Raw genomic sequence first — 26,331 nt, forward strand, 5'->3', positions numbered from 1 at the left:
TTGTCCTCTAAAGAGGTCTTTAGATCTAGAAGATGAAGAAATTTGATGTCTTGAAGTAGAGCATGTAGACCTAGAAGAAGAGGATGACCTCAAAGAAGGTGACTCACATGCATGTAAAGACCTTAAGGAAGATTCATGTAACAATGCAATCTTCTCCTCTAACCTTTTCTCAAGTTTAGACTTTATTTCTGTCATGTGCTTAGAGAGATGAAGGTAAGAAAGATCATTTGTCTCTTCTAGTTCTTTGTATTGTACATATAGATCTTGAAACTCTTTAGTGATATGGAGGATATCATGATCATCTAGATTTGGTTGAAGTTTGGTAGCACAAGATTTGAATTCCATAGTGGTAGAAGCAAAGCCAAGCATAAAATAGTCTAGAAGATAACTTGATGTTGAAACTATAGGAAGTAGAGTGTTCACTTGCCAAGATAGTAGATAGAGATTAAAGCAACTTGTCAAACAATATGTCCAAGAAACTTACGACATGAATGACTCAAGTCAATAGCTAGGCAAGATGCCCAAATAGCCAAATAGATAGAGCAAGCGGGGTGACAAGTGAACAACTCTCCAACCCAAGAGTGTAGTCAAGAAATCAAGGCAACCATTTCAGAAAAAAGATAACTAGCAAGTGGACATAGACCATGAAGATAGAAAGACCAAGAGTGCTAAGACCAAAGAGCCACTTTAAGCATGTTCAAAAACTAGAGACATAGCAAATCAAAGTCAAATGATGAGACTCCCCTTAGCAAGCAACACAAGAAAATGTTTGCATTTGATGTTTTGACTTGGTTGACAAAGTTTGACAATAGTTGATAGCATAACAAGTTTGATGTTCAAAAGCAATTTCTTTCCAAGAAGGATAGTGACACATGGAGTAGTCTTCAAACAATCAAGCAAGGGACAAAGCAACCTTGCATGATACAATCATATTTGAGGTCTCAAAAGAAAGCTGTATAACTATCATCATGTGTATGTTCAAAACATTTTCACTGGTATAGCACATTCGAGAACACATCAAGCAATATCTACCTAGAAGTCATGGTTCATTACTCAACAACTTGGCCCACGCTTGATGCTCCTTTTCCTCACACCAAGTGGTTGCCCACAAGAGATATTGGCTTTGTCATGGAAATGCCATAAGCATAACCAAGGGAACACATATGGTGAGTGTAAATCTTGGGGTGATCCGGGTAGTCCACTAGGATCAATCCTTGCACCAAGAAGTTGAGCGGCTAAAAAGGGTAGTCACTAACTTAGGGTGTTTAGATAGGGATTCCATTCATAGTGTTCCTCTTGCTCCCAATTACGGGACACCTCACCTTGCGATGAGTAACCGATCTCGCGATCACAAGAGTACCTTAAGCATTCTTACCTAGTGATCTCCCTATGGTCAAAATCCCATAAGCGATCACACTAGGTGAAGATAAACACTATGTCTACCAAGGTTTTGTGTCCTTGATAGCCTTGAGTTTATAGTGGGTTGGAAGAGCCAGGTAATCGGCTTGTCCCCACTTGGGTCGTTCCTCTCAGGTTGTCTGAGAGCAGGCCCTCTAAAGGATTCTAACTACACAAAGAGTGGATCAACTTTTGAAAGTCAAGATTTCTGATTCACCACAAGGGTGAAGAGCATACTCTCCTATTTCAATCGTTTTCTCCCAAACACACCAAGAAGATTTAGTTGCCTCTTACTCTTGAAACCAAATAGTAAATCAAGATTTCTGATTCACCACAAGGGTGAAGAGCATACTCTCCTATCACCAAAAGATCCCAATTGTAAGTTTTAATGTGCCTAAAAATAAACAACTAGTATATGCCACACATGAAAATTAAAAAGCAAGAAATTTTTGATTTTTATGCTTTGGGCAGCCCTGCAAACAATGTTAGTAGCCCTTGCGCATTTGAAGCTTTGACATGCGTTCTTTTTATGCAATGTTTCAATTTTTTTTTTCATAAGGATGGCAACCTGTAATCACAATTTGTTAGCACCAAAAGTTAGTATGAAATAACATAAAAATATGCAATAAAAAGTGGTGAGTTGCCTCAAAAATGCAATTTATCTTCCAACCAAGTGCATGCAAAGAAAGTGCAAGTTAATCACAAATGCTCTCATTTTTACTCTTTGATTTTGACCTAGTCAACAAGATTGGACTTGTTTACTATGATTTTGTATCCAAAAATGAAAATGAAAAGAAGAGACCCCTATTAAAAATCAAAGAGCTTTCCAAAAATGCAAGAAATTTTAAAAAATCTCTTCATTTGCACTCTAGAGATCAATTTTGTCAAAACAGGCCAAATTTATCAAATCGAGTTTTTGATCTTTAATATGACCTCAAAATTCAAAACACAAAGAAATAACCCCCATTAAAATAAATGTACACTCGAGCCTATCCAAACGATTCCATGAGTTCGGAATGCTTGGATGCCGGCTTAGAGCTCCCTATCCACAGAGTGCAAGAGAGTATATTTCAAGAATAAGAAGGCTCTTAGATGAGCCTTAGAGATACTCTTTTTGCTAGTAAACCATGCAATGGGAGGTTCCAAAGACAAGATGCAAGAATGCAAATGTCCCAAGGAGTTCTTCAAGAATGCATTGCAACTAAAGATTAAATTAGAATGAATATGAAAAGTGCAGCTATTCTAAGCATGGATGAGAGTGTTACAATACCATTATTAAGCTATGTGAGATTAAGCTACATGTAAAAATTAAAGCTAAGCTAAGATGCTATGGTATGAGAGAATGTAGACAAGAAATAGAAGTTCTCCACAAAGCTCCAAAGAAACCTGTTAGAAAACCTGCAGCATAACAATATTCAAAATGAGGATTTTTTTGAGGGGGAAAGCTCTCTCCCTTTTAAAGATGTATGGACGGTGGAGATCAAGATGAAGATGGTGGATGATCAACGGTGGAATTCAAAAAGAGGAGTGATCCATGTGCACACACAAGTCAACCAATAGAATATAAGTTGACTTGTCATATAAGACAAAAGTCACAAAGCCTTTTCTTTTAATTGCAAAATAGAAAAAGGACTTTATGTGTGCACTTTAAGTGGGTTAGAAGAATGGGGTCTTTTATTTAATTAATAGGGGACATGTTCTTTTAATCAAATAATGAACTTAGGACAACATAGTCAAACTATAGATTATAATCAAATAAATTGATTATTAGCAATTTGGTCTAGATAAATGATTAAATTAATTTAGCCAAAATGTTGAAAAGGGGGCTAATAGTCTAGATGACCATTTTTAGGTGATTACCGTTATACCTTTGAGGTATGGATAGTTGGATGGGTTTGGCACTTGCTGCGGGTGCTATTTCAGCTATGGATATTTTGACAACTGCGGATACATATGATTACCTTTGGAAGAGGTTATTTGTGCTTTGAATTTTAGTTGGTACAGGATTTAATGATCTTTTAATGCGACAGGTTGGGTGACTTTCTATTTGGATGGCTTCTATGTATGTCTAATGGCAGTGGCATAATAGGAGGTGAGATCATTCATGTTTGAGATGCTAGATACTTTGATTTTGTTGCAGGTACTAGGATGGAGCACTTGGTGTATTTTGATCCATGATGGTGGATGTGCTGGGAGGGAATGTTCTCTTGTTCATTTATGTGGCTACAGATTGACCCTATGCAATGTATACAACAAGTGGGAGATTGTTGAGATAATGGGTGTTGCACACATTGCATAATATTGTTATATTTTATTATTTTATTTTATTATGTAATGTTGTACTTAGATGAACGTGCAACATGTAAAGATTCCCATAGAATATTCTTGATGAGTTGTATTGTAACATTGTCATAATATTTTATGTAATTATTTAATATTGGAAAAAAGAATTAAATGCCCAATATTAAATGTGAGGTCAGTGGGTTAGGTAGTGTAATCACCTAAAAATGGTCATCTAGACTATTAGCCCCCTTTTCAACATTTTGGCTAAATTAATTTAATCATTTACCTAGACCAAATTGCTAATAATCAATTTATTTGATTATAACCTATAGTTTGACTATGCTATCCTAAGTTCATTATTTGATTAAAAGAATATGTCCCTTTTTAATTAAATAAAAGACCCCATTCTTCTAACCCACTTAAAGTGCACACATAAAGTCCTTTTTCTATTTTACAATTAAAAGAAAAGGCTTTGTGACTTTTGTCTTATATGATAAGTTAACTTATATTCTATTGGTTGACTTGTGTGTGCACATGGATCACTCCTCTTTTTGAATTCCACCGTTGATCATCCACCATCTTCATCTTGATCTCTACCATCCATACATCTTTAAAAGGGAGAGAGCTTTCCCCCTCAATCCAATCCTCATTTTGAATATTGTTATGCTGCAGGTTTTCTAACAGGTTTCATTGGAGCTTTGTGGAGAACTTCTCATTTCTTGTCTCATTCTCTCATACCATAGCATTTTAGCTTAGATTCATGTTGCATGTTAGTTTAGCTTCTATTTTGCAATAATATATCTCACATAGCTTAATATTTGGATTGTAACACTCTCATCCATGCTTAGGATAGCTGCACTTTGCATCTCATTCTAACTTAATTTTCATTTGCATTGCATCCTTGAGAAACTCCTTGGGACATTTGCATTCTTGTATCTTATCTTTGGAACCTCCCATTGCATGGTTTACTAGCAAGAAGAGTATCTCTAAGGCTCATCTGAGAGCCCTTGAACTTGAAATACACTCTCTTGCACTCTATGGATAGGGAGCTCTAAGCCGGCATCCAAGCATTCCAAACTCATGGAATCGTTTGGATAAAAGGGTTTAGAGTGGGACACTTTCGAGTGTACAGGTAGCACATGGTTTATGTAATACCACTTAGTGGTTTTGTGAGGCTTGCTACTATATAAGCAACCACAAGGGTAGTTGTTGTAGAGAGTAAGAGTGAGAAAGACAAGAGTCGAGCGGGACAAGGTTTGACAGGTTAGCTAAAGGAGCATTTGTGAAGGTTGGAAGCATGGCATGGGATGTGTGGATTCATGCTTGTTCACATAGTTTGCTCAGTTGTGGCTATGGCCATGAAGGCTTCTATGGTTGTATTGCAAAAGATTTTTTACTGAATAATACATAGTGATGGATGCTTTTGGAGGTTGGGTTTTTTCCCTCAATGAGGGTTTCCTAGGGTATATCTTGTGTCACAATTTTGTGGGTATGTTATCTATTCTCTTGCATGTGGATTTTAATTTCGTATTTATTTCAGATCTATTATGGGTTATGTGAAAATGATTATTATTTCTTTATTGCCAAGTTTCCTTACAAGTGGTATCAGAGCTATGGTTTTATTATTGTAACCCTAGATTGAATCCATGGGAATGCATGAGAGGATAAAGGAAAGGGTAAGGTATATGAATGATTTATTGCAGATCTAAGGGCTTTGGTTTGCTATTATGATGGGATGTTAAAAGATTTGGGCATGTGAAATTTTTTGGACAAAAGAATTTTTTGGATGTTTCATTTAAATGAGGGTTTTGGGGGTAGCATGTAGAAATGACCTCTTGGGTAAAAACAGACCTCGCCATTGGATCTGAGTCGACGTTTCCATAAATTTTGATATATAATATCCCCTAGTTTGGCCATGTTCAGAGGAAATGAAAGAGTTTTTTGGTTTCAGCCCATGATGGTTGTCAAATTTAATTCTATCAGAATTTTCGTCACAAAAATAAAAATAAAAATGAAAAATCGTAGTGAAAATGGTAAAAAGACTATCTTAGTAAAACAACCATAACTTTCTCTCAGAATATTGGATTTTAGAGTTCTTAAAGGCGTTGGAAAGCTAATTCAGAGCACTACAACATTGCATAGGTTTGGTTCTATGATTTTGATAATTTGTTAGGTTTTAAGAGCCCTAAAGTTAGATGTTGTTTATTTTGAGCACAGATTAGGGCATAAATTGGGCATACGGAGTCAAATTTTGGACTTTGAGTAGTCAACAGAAAGCTCTTGCAGAGCTCTACACATTGATTCAAATTTTGTGTAGGTTTGACATGATTTATTTGGTGATATATTTATCTGAACAATTTATGGTATATTTTGACTATGGTAACATTGTGATTTTATGACATTAGAGATTTAAGATTTGATGTCATAATTGTATACTCAGTCATATTTCAGATTGGTCTCATGATGATATAGTTATTAGTGTTTGGTTTGGATATGTATGACGACTTGTTGGATCTACAAGTTGTGCAGTGTTGTAAGTGGTCTATACTTATAGGTTGCATTTATGACTTGGTTATGGGTTGTCTTTGTCCATTGATCTTTCATTATTGATGCATATTCAGATTGGTGGCTTAGATTTGGGTTGTCTATGCCTAAGTCACATGATTTTATGATTTTATCTTCATGTAGAAGGGATGAGATGTTGTTACCAGGTACAGTCATGGTGGAGGATTGTGGTTGACTATTTTATGATGACAGGTTGGACACTTTGAGAGACAGATGCTCGATTCATGGATGTGAACATGGTGCCATGAATATTGGCATGACATGATTGGTTATACAGGTACATCCTTCATGTTCATTAGCTTGGATTTCTGATTCAGTTATGGTGGTATATCTTCTTGGTTAAGGATCATGGTTATTTGGTTTCTTTTGAGGAGCTCATGATGTGCACTTTGAGTTCTTTGATGGTTTGATACCTTGGTTGACTCTCATGGTTAGAGGATGGATTTTTTTCATCATGATGTCATGGATAGCTTGGATACATAGTTTAATGGGAGCTTGTGACAGTGATGAGGTGACAGTGCAGGAGTAGTTCCTGATTTGGTTTGGATCTTCATGTAGGAGATGGATTTTATGATGCCATTGGTGATTTGGTACCATAGTTGAGTGGTACCATAGTTGAGGTATGGATAGTTGGATGGGTTTGACACTTGCTGTGGGTGCTATTTTAGCTATGGATATTTTGACAACTTCAGATACATGTGATTACCTTTGGATCAAGTTATTTGTGTTTGGAATTTCAGTTCGTACAAGATTTTATGATCTTCTAATGCGAGAGGTTGGGTGGCTTTCTCTTTGGATGGCTTCTATGTATGTCCAATGGTAGTGGCATAATAGGAGGTGAGATCATTCATGTTTGAGATGCTAGATACTTTGATTTTATTCTGGGTACTAGGATGGAGCACTTGGTGTATTTTGATTCATGATGGTGGATGTGCTAGGAGGGATTGTTCCCTTGTTCATTTATGTGGCTACGGATTGACCCTATGCAATGTATACAACAAGTGGGAGATTGTTGAAATAATGGGTGTTGCACACATTGCATAATATTGTTATATTTTATTATTTTATTTCATTATGTAATGTTGTGCCTAGATAAACATGCAACATGTAAAGATTCTCGTAGAATATTCTTGATGAGTTGTATTGTAACATTGTGATAATATTTTATTTAATTATTTAATATTGAGGAAAAGAATTAAATGCCCAATATTAAATGTGAGGTCAGTGGGTTAGGTAGCAAATGGTTTATGTAATACCACTTAGTGGTTTGGTGGGACTTGCTACTATATAAGCAACCACAAGGGTAGTTGTTCTAGAGAGTAAGAGTGAGAAAGGCAAGAGTCAAGCAGGACAAGGCTTGATAGGTTAGCCAAGGGAGCATTTGTGAAAGTTGGAAGTATGGCATGGGATGTGTGGATTCATGCTTGTTCACATAGTTTGCTCGGTTGTGGCTATGGCCATGAAGGCTTCTATGGTTGTATTGCAAAAGATTTTTTGCTGAATAATACATGGTGATGGATGCTTTTGGAGGTTGCATTTTTTCCCTCAATGAGGGTTTCCTAAGGTATATCATATGTCACAATTTTGTGGGTATGTTGTCTATTCTCTTGGATGTGGATTTTAATTCCATATTTATTTCAGATCTATTATGGGTTATCTGGAAACGATTATTATTTCTTTATTGCCAAATTTTCTTACAAATGGTATCAGAGCTATGATTTTATTATTGTAACCCTAGATTGCATCTATGGGAATGCATGAGAGGATAAAGGAAAGGGCAAGATATATGAATGATTTATTGCAGATCTAAGGGCTTTGGGTTTGTTATTATGATGGGATGTTAAAAGATTTGGGCATGTGAAATTTTTTGGACAAAAGAATTTTTTGGATGTTTCATTTAAATGAGGGTTTTGGGGGATAGCATGTAGAAATGACCTCCTGGGTAAAAACAGACCTTGCCATTGGATTTGGGTCGACGTTTTCATAAATTTTGATATATAATATGCCCTAGTTTGGCCATATTCAGAGAAAATGAAAGAGTTTTTTAGTTTTAGCCCATGATGACCATCAAATTTTATCTTTTCAAAATTTTCATCACAAAAATAAAAATAAAAATAAAAAATCACAGTGAAAATGGTAAAAAGACTATCTTAGTGAAATAGCCATAACTTTCTCTCAGAATATCAAATTTCAGAGTTCTTAAAGGCATTGGAAAGCTAATTCAGAGCACTACAACATGGTATAGGTTTGGTTCTATGATTTTGATAATTTTTTATGTTTTAAGAGCCCTAAAGTCAGATGTTATTTATTTTAAGCACGGATTAGGGCATAACTTGGGCATACATAGTCAAATTTTGGACTTCGATTAGTCAACAAAAAGATCTTGGAGAGTTCTACACATTGGTTCAAATTTGCTGTAGGTTTTTCATGATTTATTTGGTGATATATTTATCTGAACAATTTATGGTATATTTTGACTATGGTAACATTGTGAGTTTGTGGCATTAGAGATCTAAGATTTGATGTCATTGTATACTCAGTCATATTTCAGATTGGTCTCATGATGATATAGTTATTAGTGTTTGGTTTGGATATGTATGATGACTTGTTGGATCTACAAGTTGTACAGTGTTGTAAGCGGTCTATACTTACAGGTTGCATTTATGGTTTGGTTATGGGTTGTCTTTGCCCATTGATCTTTCATTATTGATGTATATTTAGATTGGTGGCTTAGATTTGGGTTGTCTATGCCCTAAGTCACATGATTTTATGATTTTATCTTCATGTAGAAGGGATGAGATGTTGTTAACAGGTACAATCATGGTGGAGGATTGTGGTTGACTATTTTATGTTGACAGGATGGACACTTTGAGAGACAGATGCTCAATTTATGGATGTGAACATGGTGCCATGGATATTGGCATGACATGATTGGTTATAAAGGTACATCCTTCATGTTCATTAGCTTGGATTTCTGATTTAGTTATGGTGGTATATCTTCTTGGTTAAGGATCATGGTTATTTGGTTTCTTTTGAGGAGCTCATGATGTGCACTTTGAGTTTTTTAATGGTTTGATGCCTTGGTTGACTCTCATGGTTAGAGGATGGATTTTTTTTCATCATGATGTCATGGATAGCCTTGATACACGGTTAGTGGGAGCTTGTGACAGTGATGAGGTGACAGTGCAGGAGTAGTTCCTGGTTTGGTTTGGATCTTCATGTAGGAGATGGATTTTATGATGCCATCGGTGATTTGGTACCATAGTTGAGGTATGGATAGTTAGATGGGTTTGGCACTTGTTGTGGGTGCTATTTCAGCTATGGATATTTTGACAACTACGGATACATGTGATTACCTTTGGATCAGGTTATTTGTGCTTGAAATTTCACTTGGTATAGGATTTTATTATCTTCTAATGTGATAGGTTGGGTGGCTTTCTCTTTGGATGGCTTCTATGTATGTCCAATGGCAGTGGCATAATAGGAGGTGAGATCATTCATGTTTGAGATGCTGGATACTTTTATTTTGTTGCGGGTACCAAGATGGAGCACTTGGTGTATTTTGATCCATGATGGTGGATGTGCTGGGAGGGATTGTTCCCTTGTTCATTTATGTGGCTATAGATTGACCCTATGCAATGTATACAACAAGTGGGAGATTTTTGAGATAATGGGTGTTGCACACATTGCATAATATTGTTATATTTTATTATGTAATGTTGTGCCTAGATGGATGTGCAACATGTAAAGATTTGCATGGAATATTCTTGATGAGTTGTATTGTAACATTGTGATAATATTTTATGTAATTATTTAATATTGGAGAAAAGAATTAAATGCCCAATATTAAATGTGAGGTCAGTGGGTTAGGTAGCACATGGTTTATGTAATACCACTTAGTGGTTTTGTGGGACTTGCTACTATATAAGTAGCCACAAGGGTAGTTGTTGTAGAGAGTAAGAGTGAAAAAGACAAGAGTCAAGTGGGACAAGGCTTGACAGGTTAGCTAAGGGAGCATTTGTGAAAGTTGGAAGCATGGCATGGGATGTGTGGGTTCATGCTTGTTCACATAGTTTGCTTGGTTATGGCTATGGCCATGAAGGCTTCTATTGTTGTATTGCAAATGATTTTTTGCTGAATAATATATGGTGATGGATGCTTTTGGAGGCTGGATTTTTTTCCCTCAATGAGGGTTTCCAGGGTATATCTTGTGTCACAATTTTGTGGGTATGTTGTCTATTCTCTTGCATTTGGATTTTAATTCCGTATTTATTTCAAATCTATTATGGGTTATGTGGAAATGATTATTATTTCTTTATTGCCAAGTTTCCTTACAAGTGGTATCAGAGTTATGGTTTTATTATTGTAACCCTAGATTGAATCCATGGGAATGCATGAGAGGATAAAAGAAATGACACGATATATGAATGATTTATTGCAGATCTAAGGGCTTTAGGTTTTCTATTATGATGGGATGTTAAAAGATTTGGGCATGTGAAATTTTTTGGACAAAAGGATTTTTTAGACGTTTTATTTAAATGAGGGTTTTGGGGGGTAGCATGTAGAAATGACCTCCTGGGTAAAAACAAACCTCGCCATTGGATCTGGGTTGACGTTTCCATAAATTTTGATATATAATATGACCTAATTTGGCCATGTTCAGAGGAAATGAAATATTTTATTGGTTTTAGTCCATGATGGCCATCAAATTTAATTTCGTCAAAATTTTCATCACAAAAATAAAAATAAAAATGAAAAATCGCAGTAAAAATGTTGGTTCTTTGGATATAGGAGAGGTATGCTAATTTAATTCATCTGTATGCTTAACCAAAGGATCCTCAACTTTAGTTATTATAAATTCTTGGGGTACAAGAAGAGTGGTGTCTGATCTTAAGTGAATATCATTCAATGAGATGGCATAGCTTTGCTGTTGAATCTATTGTTTAGTATTGTTTAGATTTGGATTAGGTTGAACTAGTAGTTTTGTCTTCTTGGAAGGAGTATTAGTGGCTACAGGAGGATGCATTAGAGCTTTTTGCTAAGTTGGTGGCAATATAGTTGTTTGACTAGATTAGGGACTCCAATTTTGAGGTTGTTAGCAACCTTGCTAAGGTTGCTGCCAACCCTGCTACAGTTGTTGCCAACCCTATTGCAATTGCTACCAACCGTATTGTAACCCTACTGAGGTTGTTTCTAGCCCTGCTGAGGTTAGTACCAACCCTACTAGGATTGTTGCCGACCCTGCTAGGATTGTTGCCAACCCTGTTGGGGTTGTTGCCAACTATGATTTACACTAAAACTAGTATTTTGAATTTTTTTTCATTAATTATTATTATGATAAATTCAAAGAGGATCTTGTGGCATACCTTGTCTTTGAGTTGATGACCTTCTTTGAGCAACATAGAGTACCTCTCCATTTTCATCAATGGATTTGAACTCGGTTGGCATTAGTTGCAAACTTACATCTATAATGCTTTTTCTTTTATTTACAATGTGGACAATATTTAGTCAACATGGCATCACCTTTATCTTTCTTCCTTCAAGATTGCATGGAGTAAAGATGAGTGGCTACATTGTTAATGAGGTCTTTCTTTAAGTCTGATAGAAAATTAGATAACTCCATCTTGGATACCCCTAAGCTTCATTTGGACTTATGTGGTAGGTCTCTAAGTCCTCTACCCTTCTTCACAGTAGATTTGGAATAGTTTAGGCATATACTCTATATCTTAGTTCAAGTCTTTTGAGTAATGTCTCCTCTTGCCATAAGGTCTAGAGCTTCAATGCTTCCTTCATTTATACCTCTCAAAAAAAGATATTTCTTTGACTCCTCATTCAATTGACGTTGTGTGTTACATTGCAAGTTAAACATAAATTGGGAAACATAGTCTTCCAATGTTTCATCATCTTTTTGGGACATTTTGAAAATGTCATCTTTCTTTAAATCTCGAGTCCTACAATATTCGTTATACTTTGTGAGAAATAGATTGCTCATTGTAGGCCAATCTACTGCAACATTGACATCCAATCCCATGAACCATCTTAGAGCAACTTCTTTGAGGGTAGAAGGAAACAACTTCAATTTGTGAGTATCAGTTGTATAGTCATAGCTTCTATATAGTATGCCAAACTCAAAGAGAAAGGTTTTAGGGTCTTTAGTGATCAAGCTATAAAACTTGGGAAGTGTATCAACAGGTATATTTTTCAAATTTTGTTTACCTCGCTAAGGAGGGATAGGAAAGGGATATGTTGGTTGAGGCTGAGCCATTCCTGGAGGAGGTACTATTAACTATGCTTGATATATGACAAGAATAAGTGGATTATCATGGTATTTAGATTCAACAAAGAAATCATTCAGATGCAAGGATTCATCAGAGGATTAGGGTATTTGTTCTTGAGCAGCAACAAATGGATTTCAAAAGGCTCTTCTTCATTCTCGCTATGAGGTTTTTTAGGTTTAGGATTAAAAATATCTTCCTAAATATTATGGGGAAGAAATCTCCCAAAGAGATCTCTTCTTCTATGCATGCAAAAATGCAAAATCTAATCTAACATAATGACTTTAGAGTTGAATTAGATCGACACCTTCTCCAAAAATGGTGCCAAAAATGGCCAGTTAGCTAAATAACTTAGTAATAAAGGATTGGCCATCCTTCTACATTGACTCCATGACTAGAAAAAATCATATATTTTCCTAAGAATAACATACTGACTTCATTTTATTTGTCAACTCAAGAGCGTAAGCTTGAGAGGGTGGCTGCAAATTATATGGTTTGATTCCTCTTTAAGTCATTACAACTACAATAGGAAAGAAGTGTTGAAGGAAACTAAGCTAACAACTAAAATGACATTTGCCTTAAATATTAGAGTAATGCTGCAAATAATAAATCTACTTAAACACCTCTACTGTAGGAACAATTCAATGATTTTGTTATCAATGGTTGTAGGAACAACATAAGTCTACTTTGCAAGGAAATAAACTAAGAAAGGAAATCTATTCTAACAAAGCTATTCACTCACCAAGTGGGCCCCCTTGGATGAGTGAATAGAAAATAATCAACTCTGAAGGTGGAAACTTGAACTCTGTATTTGATTTCATTCATAATAAGAAATTACATTTGAAAACAAGATTCTACTTTGCTAAAAAAATCTACTCTATTTCCTTCTGGTCAAACCAGGAAAAAATCAAAATTTGAAATCTGCTTTCAAGGTTATAGTGGAAATTATTTAAAGGAAAGCTCAACAACTTCCTACTCCTATAATCACTCCATCAATAAGGATCAATTACAGATCATAAAGTCTACAACATAAACACTTATAACTACATTTTAACTCCCCCATAAATATAGTAGGTTGAGGAAGCTATCTTTATGCATTGCCATAATAGAATTCACACCATGACCTGCTTATACGGTGATTCATCAATCATCTAGTTGGCTTTGACTTTAGTGCTGAAATTTTGTCTTTAATATGTGTGGCAATATCTATAGAGCATTAAATGCAAAAACTTCTACATACATGCATTCATTTCATAATCAATGTTAGAAAAAGTATAATGTTTAGATTATCACTCTTGTGAATCCTACGACTGTATGAAAGGGACCTATCCAAACATAGAATAGATGAGGAAATATTTATCAACATGTAATATCCTTGATTAAACCATAAAAAACCATAGATTTAAGCAAACACAACATAACTGATCAATCTATACTTCAATCTTCATGTCTTAACATATAGATAGAATATTCATAAAACGTAAGTTCTTTTGCTTAAACCATAGAGTCATAAACTGTTTCTTGCAAGATAACTCTTAAAAACAACATAAAAAGTTCTCAAAATAATGACCTTTTCGAGGCTCATCAAATTCCATGGGTACAACTCAGTTGAGTTTGAAGGAAGTGATTGAAATATATGCATAAGAACATGGCATCCAATTTTTCCCTAAAGTGGGATAGACACATGATGGTCTTCAAGTTTATGGCTTTGGAACTCTCAGTATCTATCTATATTATGTAAAACAACAAGTCCTTGCATAATTTGGAGATATATGGGTGATTGCATCATTGGAGCACCTAGTTGATATGCACTGTAATCGAACTAAAGGAAATCTTTGATAAACCGAACATATAATGAAGAGGAAATTTGAAAACTTGAATGCTGAAATGCTAAAATGAAAGCTATCAAGGATCAAACACCTATGCCAAAGTTACAACACAATGTGAAGTTGATGTTAGATATAAATGAAAATAAAATGACATAAATCATTCCCCATTTTTTTGATTGTGGAGAGTTGCATGTGAAAGAGGCTGGAGAGCTCAAAATGAGGATGAAGAGCTTTGAGCATTGGTGGAGAGCTCTAAGCTCAAAATTTTGGTGGAGATTTTATTTGTTGTGCCCTTTTGATCACTGCATCTGATTTCTATGCCCTTATAATCTCTGTATTTCATTGTTGTGCCCTTGGTGGAGATTAGTGGAGATCTACAATTTTGTTGTCATGCCCTTGTGATCTTCTTTCCCTTTTCACTACAACATAGGAGGTCAAATTATGATGATTCATGTAATTTGTGGTGATTTTCATTTTTTTTTTTTGCAATTTGTGACATGTGGTGTAATTTGGGCCCAAATGTAGTAGTGATTGCTCTACAATTTTTTTCAAGGGGAGAAGAGGTATCAATGTAAATGTTATTTTATTTTTCTTCTAAACATGTACCACTTTATATTTCCCCCAACATGTGATTAGAGAAGCTTCTCTTTATGTAAATGTATGTATATATATACACATACACACATGTGTGTGTCTATGTATGTATGTATGTACATATACACATATATACATATACATATGTATATATATGTATATACATACATGCATACATACATATATAGAGATCACAAGGGCACAACAACAAAATGCATAGATACATATATACATGCATACATATATACATACATACACACAGACACACACATACATACATACATACACACATTTTCATATGCAATTTTATCACCTTGGAAAATTGTATTTCATCTTTACTCAATCACCAAGAGACAATATAATCTATAAGTACAAGGTTTTGCATACTTAGTTTGGTATGAATAGTTTTGATTGAATTCATCTAAGGAGAGTGAGTCTACTCATGATGATAATGGCTCCATATATTGGGTCTTTAGAGGAGAGAGAATTATAGAAGATTAGATGGTGTTTCTATTGGAAATATAGGATAGGATAGGTTACTGAGAGGGGAGGGGTGAATCAAGAACCAATAAAACTTAATCTTATTTCACCAATTGATCCTTCATATATATTTCGATCTAATTGCATGTATGAAAAATTGAAAGTATTAAAACATTCATAACACTTTGACACAAGATATGGTAAACTAGAAACCTTCCAAATAGAAAGTAAAACTAGGGTGGGGATGATACCCACAAGCTTTAGTACTATAGTATAAAGTTGGTTAGTTAAGGCTTACAATTAATCACTTATGATGATCTTCCTTATTAGGAGCAATAAGGACTACTAGGTCCACCTTGTGAAAGGATTTAAAAAACATACAATAAAGTATACACTTGATAAAGAGATTTGCAAAAGACTGTTAAGTCTATCTTGTGAAAGGGTTTAACTAATACACCTATTAGGATGAACTGGTGGCTAATCTCTAATTTGCAACTCTGATTTGCTAGTTGAGATCCTTTGAAGTGTAATGATCACCTTGCTATGATAGATAAATCTTTGCTGCTCCTTATACTAATTGTAGCCTTCTTAAGTTTCACTTCTACTCATATGATTTCTTTCTATATTCATATTCTCTTCTTTGGATGTGATATAATATATTACATATATATCAATCCAAAATACAACTTAACAAAGTCGAATACAATACAAATTTTACCAAAATACACAAAGTTGGCTCAATTGCTGGTACTTAGGTTCTAAAGACAAACTCGATGAGGTTTTGATACTAGGCAACCATTATCAACACTTAGCATCATCATGCTCTTGGTAGACATAGAAAATCAATTCATATTAATCACTTCTAAGTAGTTTGAACTCAGTCAACACTAGTGACTCGGTGAATACTATGAAACTCGACATATAAACTGAATCACTTGGTTGACATTGCATGGCTTAGTCAACACTAGATTCACATCACTAACACTATGAACTTGGTAGACATTGGAAACCATGGTTGACACTATGCAACTTGATTGATACTATGAAGCTTGATTTGCACTATCATTTATCAACTCGGTAGATACTACTCGAAGTGAACTGAATACTATTTCTAGAACTCAGTAGCAATTGTAGAACTCGATAGAACCTAGATTATTCAGTTAACACTATAAACTATAAGATAAGCTTAGTAGCTGCTAACCATTTGACTAAGTGTGATTCACTAATAAACAAACTTGACCTAATGTCGATAATCTCCCCCTTTAGCATTAGTGATAAAAACATTTATCAATTCAAAACTGATTTCTCAAAAATTTTAAGTCCAAAACATTCTTTAGTCTCCATCTTGTGTCTTCGATTCAGTAACATACTCTATTTTTGAAAATTTTCAAAATTGCTTTTGTAAAAGATGTTTTTTGATTATCTATAAATGTATTTGTAGAATATTATGCTTCTCCCTCATACATATATCACATATTATACTTTTCTCAATATATATACATATTTCTCCCCCTTATATATATATATATATATCTATCTATCTATCTATCTTATCTTATACTTTACTTCTCCCCCTTTTTGACATAAATGTCAAAGGTGTATGCTACATGGTAATACCAAAATGTGGCAAGAAGTTAGAATGTACCTTCAAGATTAATGCCATAGTTTTGTCCCAATTTTCCTATAACACCTTGCTTGCATGAAGTGCAATATGTACTTCTACTAATAACTCCATCATGTGATTAACTATGGAGAAGTTATTATCATGGATGAGAGTTTTGGCATGTGCAATGTGTTTCTACAATGCATCCATGTTTAGAAGAATCATGCCTTAGATGTCTACAAGTGTGGCCCTAATCCTGGCTTCTTCCCTTAATAATTATTCTTACAAATTAGTCAAAAATCTAATCTTTGAGTAGTGAGTAGAACTATAGCTCAAGTCAAGTGACAACTTGTGCACTTTCTTTCAAGTCTTCATCTATATTAGATAGTTTATCTTTGATTTCCTAAGTAAAGATAGATGTATCACATAATTTGGTAAATAATAAAGTAACATTATTTGCAAAGGTTTCCAATGAGATGAGAATAGTAGATATTTCTACTTGATCTATTTCAATTTTCTATGCAACTTGCTCCAATACTTTGTTCTCAAATTTCCTCAATACTCTCTGTAGTAACTTTTCTTGTCCATTCATATCTTCATTACATTTTTGGAAAATTTCTACCAACTGATCAAAAAGAGGTTGTGTACTATCAACCTTAGTACTTACTGCATCTATAAGTATGTTCTTTACATCTTCAAGCACTTGGTTTTCTCCTCTCTAAGATTTTTTTGCTTAGCTTTCTTTTGTAATAATTTACCTATGATGTTCATTTGATCAGGACTTAGAGTAGAGATATCCCAATTTGGGATAACTATATCCTCATCAAGATCAATGTCTTCTTCTTCACCCTTATCCTTACTAGAAACTTTTGTACTTGGTTGAGGCTTGATCTTAAGTGTCCTTGTACTTACTATTTGCATACTTGGAATTGTAACAATAGTATAAATAGGACTAGCAACAAACGTAGATATTGAACTGATAGTAGAAATACCTAGTTTCTGTTTCACCAAATCTAATGATGGAGGAAGCACTAGCTACTTGGTACATGAAGTGTTGATCACTTCAACCAATATGGTACTCAACTAAACAGGTGCAAATATTGGTTGGGTGCATGGTGTTGTAGTGGTTTCCACAACCAACTTAGTAGAAGCTTTCTTAGATCGTTATGGCATTAAATATTTGCTTAGAGAGTGAGGAAATGAGGCCATAATTGCTACTGCAATCTTCTCTAGGTGAATTTCCTTAATACTCTAAATCTCAAGGAGATTCTCCTTGGTAGCTTCTTGTTCTTTCTCCTCATCATCCAAATTTACATCATCTATTTCTATATCATCTTAATAATTGTTGTCATTTTCTTCCTTGTCATCTTCATTATCTATGTCACTAACATGAAGAACAAAATCACTCGGTTGATGAAGTTTGTAAATATTGTTCCATGTAGTTGTAGTTGTCTTTACTATGGATTCTATGCCTTTGAGAAGAATCATGCATGCGTTCATTTTGAGAGTGAACTTTTGTTCATTCTTCTTCATGTAATATTTCACCTCTTTATCACTAAGACTCGGCATGGTTTACCTCAAGGTCTATTCATATATGTCTTTAGTTGTCTTCTTTGCATGTCCCCATCTAGGCTTGATTGCTTGCATAAGCTCATTAGGTATCTATTATGAAAGTTCATTAGGAGAGTATTTCCATCTTCCTAGATTATTCATAACAACATCCTTAATTGCCTTTTCTCATCTACATTCCTTGATTCATATTTGAGAAATCTAAAACATGCCATACCAGTTCCTTCTTCTAATTTCTTCAACTTTTCTTGAGCTATAGGAGGATACCTTTTGAAAATAACTCCTTGGTATCTTCTTCAACTAACTTCAACTTCCTTTTGGTCTTAATTAACTTTCTTGTAAACATAGGTAGGGATGATTTGGTAGGTTTAATTATGATAACCTTACCTTTCTTTCTTATAGGCTGTTCTTCCTTAGAATTTGTTTCTTTTGTGTTAGGATAAACCACGGACAGAAATAAAAACTACATGCAAATATAACCAATAACAAAAAATAATAGAACACACAGAAATGAACACAAGGCACCAAGATTTAACGTGGTTCACCCAATCCCTGGGCTACATCCACCAAACAGCAAGTTCGATCTTATTACAATCCAGTGATTACAACCTGATTACAATCCGTAATCCCTTACAGCTCAATACCGCCGCAAGAACCAATTTCGTATCACCACACATGAAAAATACCCAACCCTAAGCCCTTTTTATACAAGTATTAAACCGCTTTAGGGTTATAACATGTCGGCCATAATATGTCGGCTACCATGTCGGCTACTTCCCAAATTTTTTTTTTTATGAAGTATGTAGAGTACTTTCCTGATCAGTCACCACAATCTAACAATCTCCCACTTGGGGATTGATCAGGCTCCACACTAAACAACAATCTCCCACTTGGAGACTGATCTTGTAGCAATACAACTACCGCATGGGGCTCCCACTAGATCAAACCACCCTGGACTCTGCTGTTCTTTTATTCACATTTAGTCTAAAAGACCAACTGAAGCTGAAGAGGAGTTCAACTTCTCCCTTGTTACAACCTTTGTCAACATATCTGCTGGATTTTCATTGGTATGTATCTTCTCCAGCTTTAATTGTCCATCCTCCAAAATTGACCAAATGAAATGGTACCACAACTGTATGTGTTTGGTCTTAGAATGCAGAGCTGAATTCTTAGCAAGATGAATGGAACTCTGACTATCTGTGAACAAATAACTATCCTTCTGAGGATTTCCCAATTCTTCTAAGAAGAACTGAAGCCATATCATCTCTTTGGCTGCCTCTGTAGCAGCAACATACTCTGCCTCTGTAGTGGAGAGAGCATTAATCTTCTGTAGCCTAGAAACCCAGCTCACGGCTGCCCCACCAACAGTAAAGACATAACCTGTAGTACTCCGCCTGGTATCAATATCCCCAGCCAAATCTGAGTCAACATAGCCCTATAAATCAGTAGTAGAGCCCCAAAGTGTAAACACTTATTGGATGTTCCTCTCAAATATCTAAGAATCCACTTGACAACATTCCAATGCTCAAATCCTGGATGACTCATATACTTGCTAACGACTCCCACTGCATGTGCAATATCTGGCCTAGTGAATACCATAGCATACGTCAAACTTCCTATAGCTAAAGCATAGGGTACCTTGGACATCTTATCCTCCTCTTCCTGTGTCTTGGGACACATCTCCTTAGTCAATTTCAAATGACCAGGTAAAGGTGTGTTGACAGCTTTAACATTCTCCATAGAGAAACATTGCAACACCTTCTCAACATAATCAGCTTGAGATAGCGTCCATGTTCTGTTCTTCCTATCTCTACAAATCTTCATACCAAGGATTTGTTTTGCTGCCCCCAAATCCTTCATAGCAAATGCATTTGCTAATTGGCATTTCAGCCCCTTAATATGATCCATGTTAGACCCAGCTATAAGCATATCATCAACATATAAACATAAAATAATGTAGCTATCATCATCCAACCTCTTAAAATAAACACAGTAATCTGAATGACACCTATTATATCCATGCTCATGCATAAAACTGTCAAATTTCAGATACCATTGCCGAGGCGCTTGCTTCAAGCTATATAAACTTTTCTTCAATTTGCACACTAAGTTCTCCTTACCTTTGACCTCAAAACCCTGTGGCTGAGCCATATATATTTCTTCATCCAAATCACCATGAAGAAAGGTTGTTTTAACATCCATCTGCTCTAAATGCAAATCTTCAGTAGCCACAAGACTTAAAACAGTACGAATAGAAGTCATTTTAACAACAGGAGAAAATATCTCATCAAAATCAATTCCCTTTTTCTGTGCAAATCCTTTTACAACTAACCTGGCCTTAAATCTTTTCTTACCTCCTTCCTCTTCTTTCAACCTATAAACCCATTTATTCTATAAAGCCTTTTTACCTGCAGGAAACTTGCACAAATTCCATGTCCTATTTTTCAGCAAAGAGTCCATTTCATCTTTCATTGCAGACTCCCATTGAATCTTAGTATCCACCTGCATAGCTTCATCATAACTTTCAGGTTCACCAGCATCAGTAAGTAAAATAGAATACAAAGAGGGAGAAAACCTTTGTGGAGGTTTAATTGGCCTTGTTGACCGTCTAACATTCACTGGTGTGTGTGGTATTTGTTGTTGCAGTTGTTGCACATCATGAGGAATGGCTGGAACATCAGCTTTTGGAGTATCATCTAGCACTACATAATCATCTTCTTTCTTCTCATGTTGCTGCAACAGATCTTTGTACAACACTTTTTCATTGAATATGACATCCTGGCTTCTTATAATTTTATGATTTTCAAAATCCCAAAGCCTATAGCCAAATTCATTAATGCCATATCCAAAAAAGACACATTTCTTTGATTTAGCTTCTAGCTTGGTTCTATTTTCAGAGTCTATATGAGCAAAAGCTTCACAACCGAAGGTCTTGAGAAAAGAATAACTCACCTTCTTACCAGTCCATGCTTCCTCTGGAATACCACAACCCAAAGGAGTAGAGGGTCCTCTATTAATCAAATATACTGCAGTATTGATAGCCTCCACCCACATGTGTAAGGGCAACCCAGCATGCAACCTCATGCTCCTTGCGCGCTCCATTATAGTCCTGTTCATGCGTTCAGCCACTCCATTTTCCTGTGGAGTCCTTGGAACAATTTTTTGTCTACGAATACCATTAGTGGAGCAATAATCTTCAAATTCATGACTGCAATACTCACCACCATTATCAGATCTGAGACATTTTAATTTCTTACTAGTCTCATTTTCAACCAAGCATTTCCATTTCTTAAAAGTTTGAAATACATCAAATTTTTGTCTAAGGAAATAAACCCATACTTTTCTAGTTGCATCATCAATAAATGTAACATAATAATGAGAGCCACCAAGGGAAGATACTTGAGCCAGTCCCCATACATCTGTATGCACAAGCTCTAATTTGTCCTTTTTGTTTTCCTTCCCAGTCTTTACAAAACTCACTCTCTTTTGTTTTCCATACACACAACTTTCATAGAAATCCATATTCACACATTTTAGACCTGGTAAAACTTTCCTTGAATGAAGTACTTTTATACCTTTCTCACTCATGTGCCCAAGTCTATTGTGCCACAACGCTGTATCAGAATCTACAGCAGCTATTTGTTCTCCCTGCTCAACTGCAGTAATTGTTCCTGAATATTCATTTTTCTTTGAAACAATCAAAGTAGAAGGAACAATATGACCTGTACAAAGATATAAGGTGCCTACTTTCACACCTTTTGCTACTACAAGGGAACCTTTTGAAACCTTCCAATTTTTATCATTAAAAGTAACTACACAACCCTCATCACCGAGTTGCCCTGCTGAAATTAAATTCCTACTCAGCTTTGGAACATGTCTTACCTCATGTAGTAGCCAATGATTCCCATTCTGCAACTTAATCTTAATTTTTCCCTTTCCAACAATCTGATAGGGTTCATTATCCCCCAAATAAACAAGCCCAAAATCCCCTTGGACATAATCAATGAAATAACCTCTATGAGGTGTAGCATGAAAAGAAGCACCAGAATCTAAAACCCATGAATCATCAACACTCTCTAAAGACAGAAGCAAATCATCCTCTTCGGATTTGTTACTTACCACATTTGCCTCTTTGTCTCCATCTGATTTATCTCCTTCATTTTTCTTTCGAGTCCAACAATCTTTCTTTTTGTGCCTTGGTTTCCCATAGTACCAATAATCATTTGGTCCTCTCGATTGAGACCTCCTCCCCTTTGACTTTCCTCTTGATTTCCCACGATTTCCAGAGTTACTTCCTCTTTCAGTCATTCTGCCCCTACTTTGTGCATTTAAAGCACTTCCTGATGTAGATCCACCTGAGGATTTTCTACGACTTTCCTCACTTAAAATAACACTGATCACATCATCATATTTTAGGGTACTAGATCCAGGAACAGAATTACTCACCGCCATTACCAAGCCATTCCAGCTTTCAGGCAAAGAACACAAAATCAAGAGAGCCCTAATTTCTTCATCAAAATTGATACCCACAGAAGATAATTGACTAGTAATAGTATTAAACTCATTTAAATGATCTGCAATAGATCCACCTTCTGCCATTTTCATATTAAATAAACGCTTCATGAGAAATACCTTATTTGAAGCGGAGGGCTTTTCATACAGTGTCGCTAGGGTTTTCATCAAATCTTCTGTCATCTTTGCTTTTGTAATATTAAATGCCACCGATGGTGCCAAGCATAACTGAATGCTTTCGAGTGCCTTTCTGTCCAAAAGATCCCATTCAGCCTCTGACATAGTTCCCTGATTCTTGGCTTTTCCTTCCAACGGCTTCCATAAATCCTTCTGATATAAATAGTCTTCCATTTGCATCTTCCATAATTGGAAGTTCTTCCCATTAAACTTGTCAACCATCAACTTACCCTCATCTGCCATTGCTCCCACTCAACTATGAGACTCCCACTTAACTGTGAGACTTTCCTGCAGAGGATAACTGAAAGACAACCTTGCTCTGATACCACTTGTTAGGATAAACCACGAACAAAAATAAAAACTACATGCAAATATAACCAATAACAGAAAATAATAGAACACACAGAAATGAACACAAGGCACCAAGATTTAACGTGGTTCACCCAATCCCTGGGCTACATCCACCAAACAACAAGTTCGATCTTATTACAATCCAGTGATTACAACCTGATTACAATCCGTAATCCCTTACAGCTCAATACCACCAGAAGAACCAATTTCGTATCACCACACCTGAAAAATAACCAACCCTAAGCCCTTTTTATACAAGTATTAAACCGCTTTAGGGTTATAACATGTCGGCCATAATATGTCGGCTACCATGTCGGCTACTTCCCAATTTTTTTTTTTTATGAAGTATGTACAGTACTTTCCTGATCAGTCACCACAATCTAACATTTTGCTTCATCCTCTGCTTCATCTTCTTCCACGTCATCTCCTTTTCCTTCTCTTAATAGGAGAGTAGAACTTTCTTGCCTCAAATTTTCTATCCTCATCTCTCCTTTACTAACTGCTTGAGGAAGCTTAATTTTAAGTTCTATTATATCATTGGCTTCATCAAAAGTATCAAAATATGTGGCCTTGGGATCTATAGGTTCATTCAATAGTGCCTTAATGATATCCTAGGTGTCATCAATATTGAACTCATATCTTAGAGGCTTAACTCACACCACTCTAGGTTTGACTGCTTGAATGTACACTTTGTCACAGTCTACCATGAAACAAACATCATCCTTGAAATCTTCTACAAGTTTCCTTGGAATTCTATATTTTCTATTCATCTTTTTCTTGATTAAATCAAAGTAATTATCCATGATACTTACAAAATTCTCACCCATCTTTGCTATATATTCATTAATCTGATATAGTACTAGTGCACATTTTCTCCATACAATTGAACCTTTTGAGGAGAAGAATTTTTACACAAAGAAGAATAAACAAGTCAAGAGCGAACCAAAGTTACATGGATTGTTCTTTGAAGTTCTAATGCTCTCCATGTTCTTGTTGAAGTAATTTAACATTGGCTTAGCAAGGTCAAAGGGCATGTTGTTCTTTACTACCTTGAGAGCCAGATCAACTACCTCATGTGACACATTGTTGAGACAACTAGAGCTATAGATTTGATGAGCTATTACATGAATTCCAAATTTTAGCTCCATTTCAGTCACATTGCTGATCTTGATACCTCTTCCATCCCACTTGGCAAGAGTTTTTCTTTCTAGTTTTACTTGACTTAGGGTATTGGTAGCTTTTACTTTGTTCAAAATTGGGAGCCCTATGATTTGATGAATCATTTTCTTTTCTATTTGAATAGGTTGCTCCAACCATAGTTGCTTGATGTTTACATAGCTGAGAATAAGCCTTATCCATTTTATCTAAAAGTCTAAGGGCATATGCAGAATGTGTGTTAAACCCTTGGTCTCCAAATGTCGATGCTTAGGTTTCAACACACCATTAACACATAACTTTTTTAGAGTCCCATCCATCTCTAGCGTTCTAATCTCTTGAATTGGACAATGAAAATGTGAATGAATGTCATTAACAAGTAGTACCTTTGGTGGAATCCATTACTGAGCTCTTGTTGGGTCAAGCATTTCTACAATTGCCAGACTCAGCATGAAATTTGGTGCCTTCCATTCAATTCCACAAACCAACATCTCAAACCCTTTCCCATTTTTGTAGTTGGAAGATGCCATGCTCACTAGGTTTTATGAAAACACAAAAATATTCAACAACAAACATAGATCACTTGGAAGCACATAAATCACTCTTGCAAATAGCTCTTTGAAAATTCATGGTGATAAATGAATTCAATTTCCTTCCTTTTAACATATTTTCATTTTTCAATCACCATAAATTCTTGGTATGATCGCTCATTCAGTGATAGATTGTCTTTTACTTGGTTCAACCTTAATGCTCAATGGAGTCATTCATAGCTCAGTGTCTATACAATGTTTTAGTGTATCTCGACCTTGCTTGGCAGAGTCTTGCAACCCGACCTTGCTCAACAGAGTCTTGCAACTCGACCTAGCTCGGTAAGGTCTTGATTTTATTTAGTCACTTAGTGATCCCTTTGCATCTTGAATACTAATATGGAAATTTCCTTCTAGCTAGCTGAAATTGATGTAAGATGTCTCCTTCAGAGTCTCAGTTCTAGTCATTCCTATGGGAGATCAAGTCAAAATTCTTGAGTCACCCAATTCTTGAGTGACATGTGCTTCATGACTCAGATTTGTTTTTTAGAAGATTTTGGAATCCATTGCTGCTTCATCTATTTTCTGATATTGTCAACTTTGGCTTTCTTTTCATCATCAATCCTTCTAGTATTCATACAATTCTTAACAAGATGTCCAAGTTATATACAAATAAAACATCTTCTAGTGGTGTCTTTTGTCCTCATGTGATGTTTCATACAATTTTCTCTAATGTGCCCAAATTCTCTATAGTAGTGGCATCTACACCATGTGTCATAGTCCCATCCAAATATAACTTTCACAATCTATTCTATTGAATTCAATATCTTGGTTTTGCATTCAGAAGATTTGTGTCCATACTTCTTACATTTGTGACATTTACCTTCAAACTTAGGTTTCTCTTTGCATTCATTAGCTCTATGACCATGCTTATTGAAATTGTAACACTTTCTATTGAATTTTTCTTTTCCATTACACCAAAATTTATTTTACATGTGACCTTACTTACCATA

Source organism: Cupressus sempervirens, chromosome 3 (genome assembly GCF_028749045.1).
Source record: "Cupressus sempervirens isolate cs-2001-9-10 chromosome 3, ASM2874904v1, whole genome shotgun sequence".
Taxonomy (NCBI): Eukaryota; Viridiplantae; Streptophyta; class Pinopsida; order Cupressales; family Cupressaceae; genus Cupressus; species Cupressus sempervirens.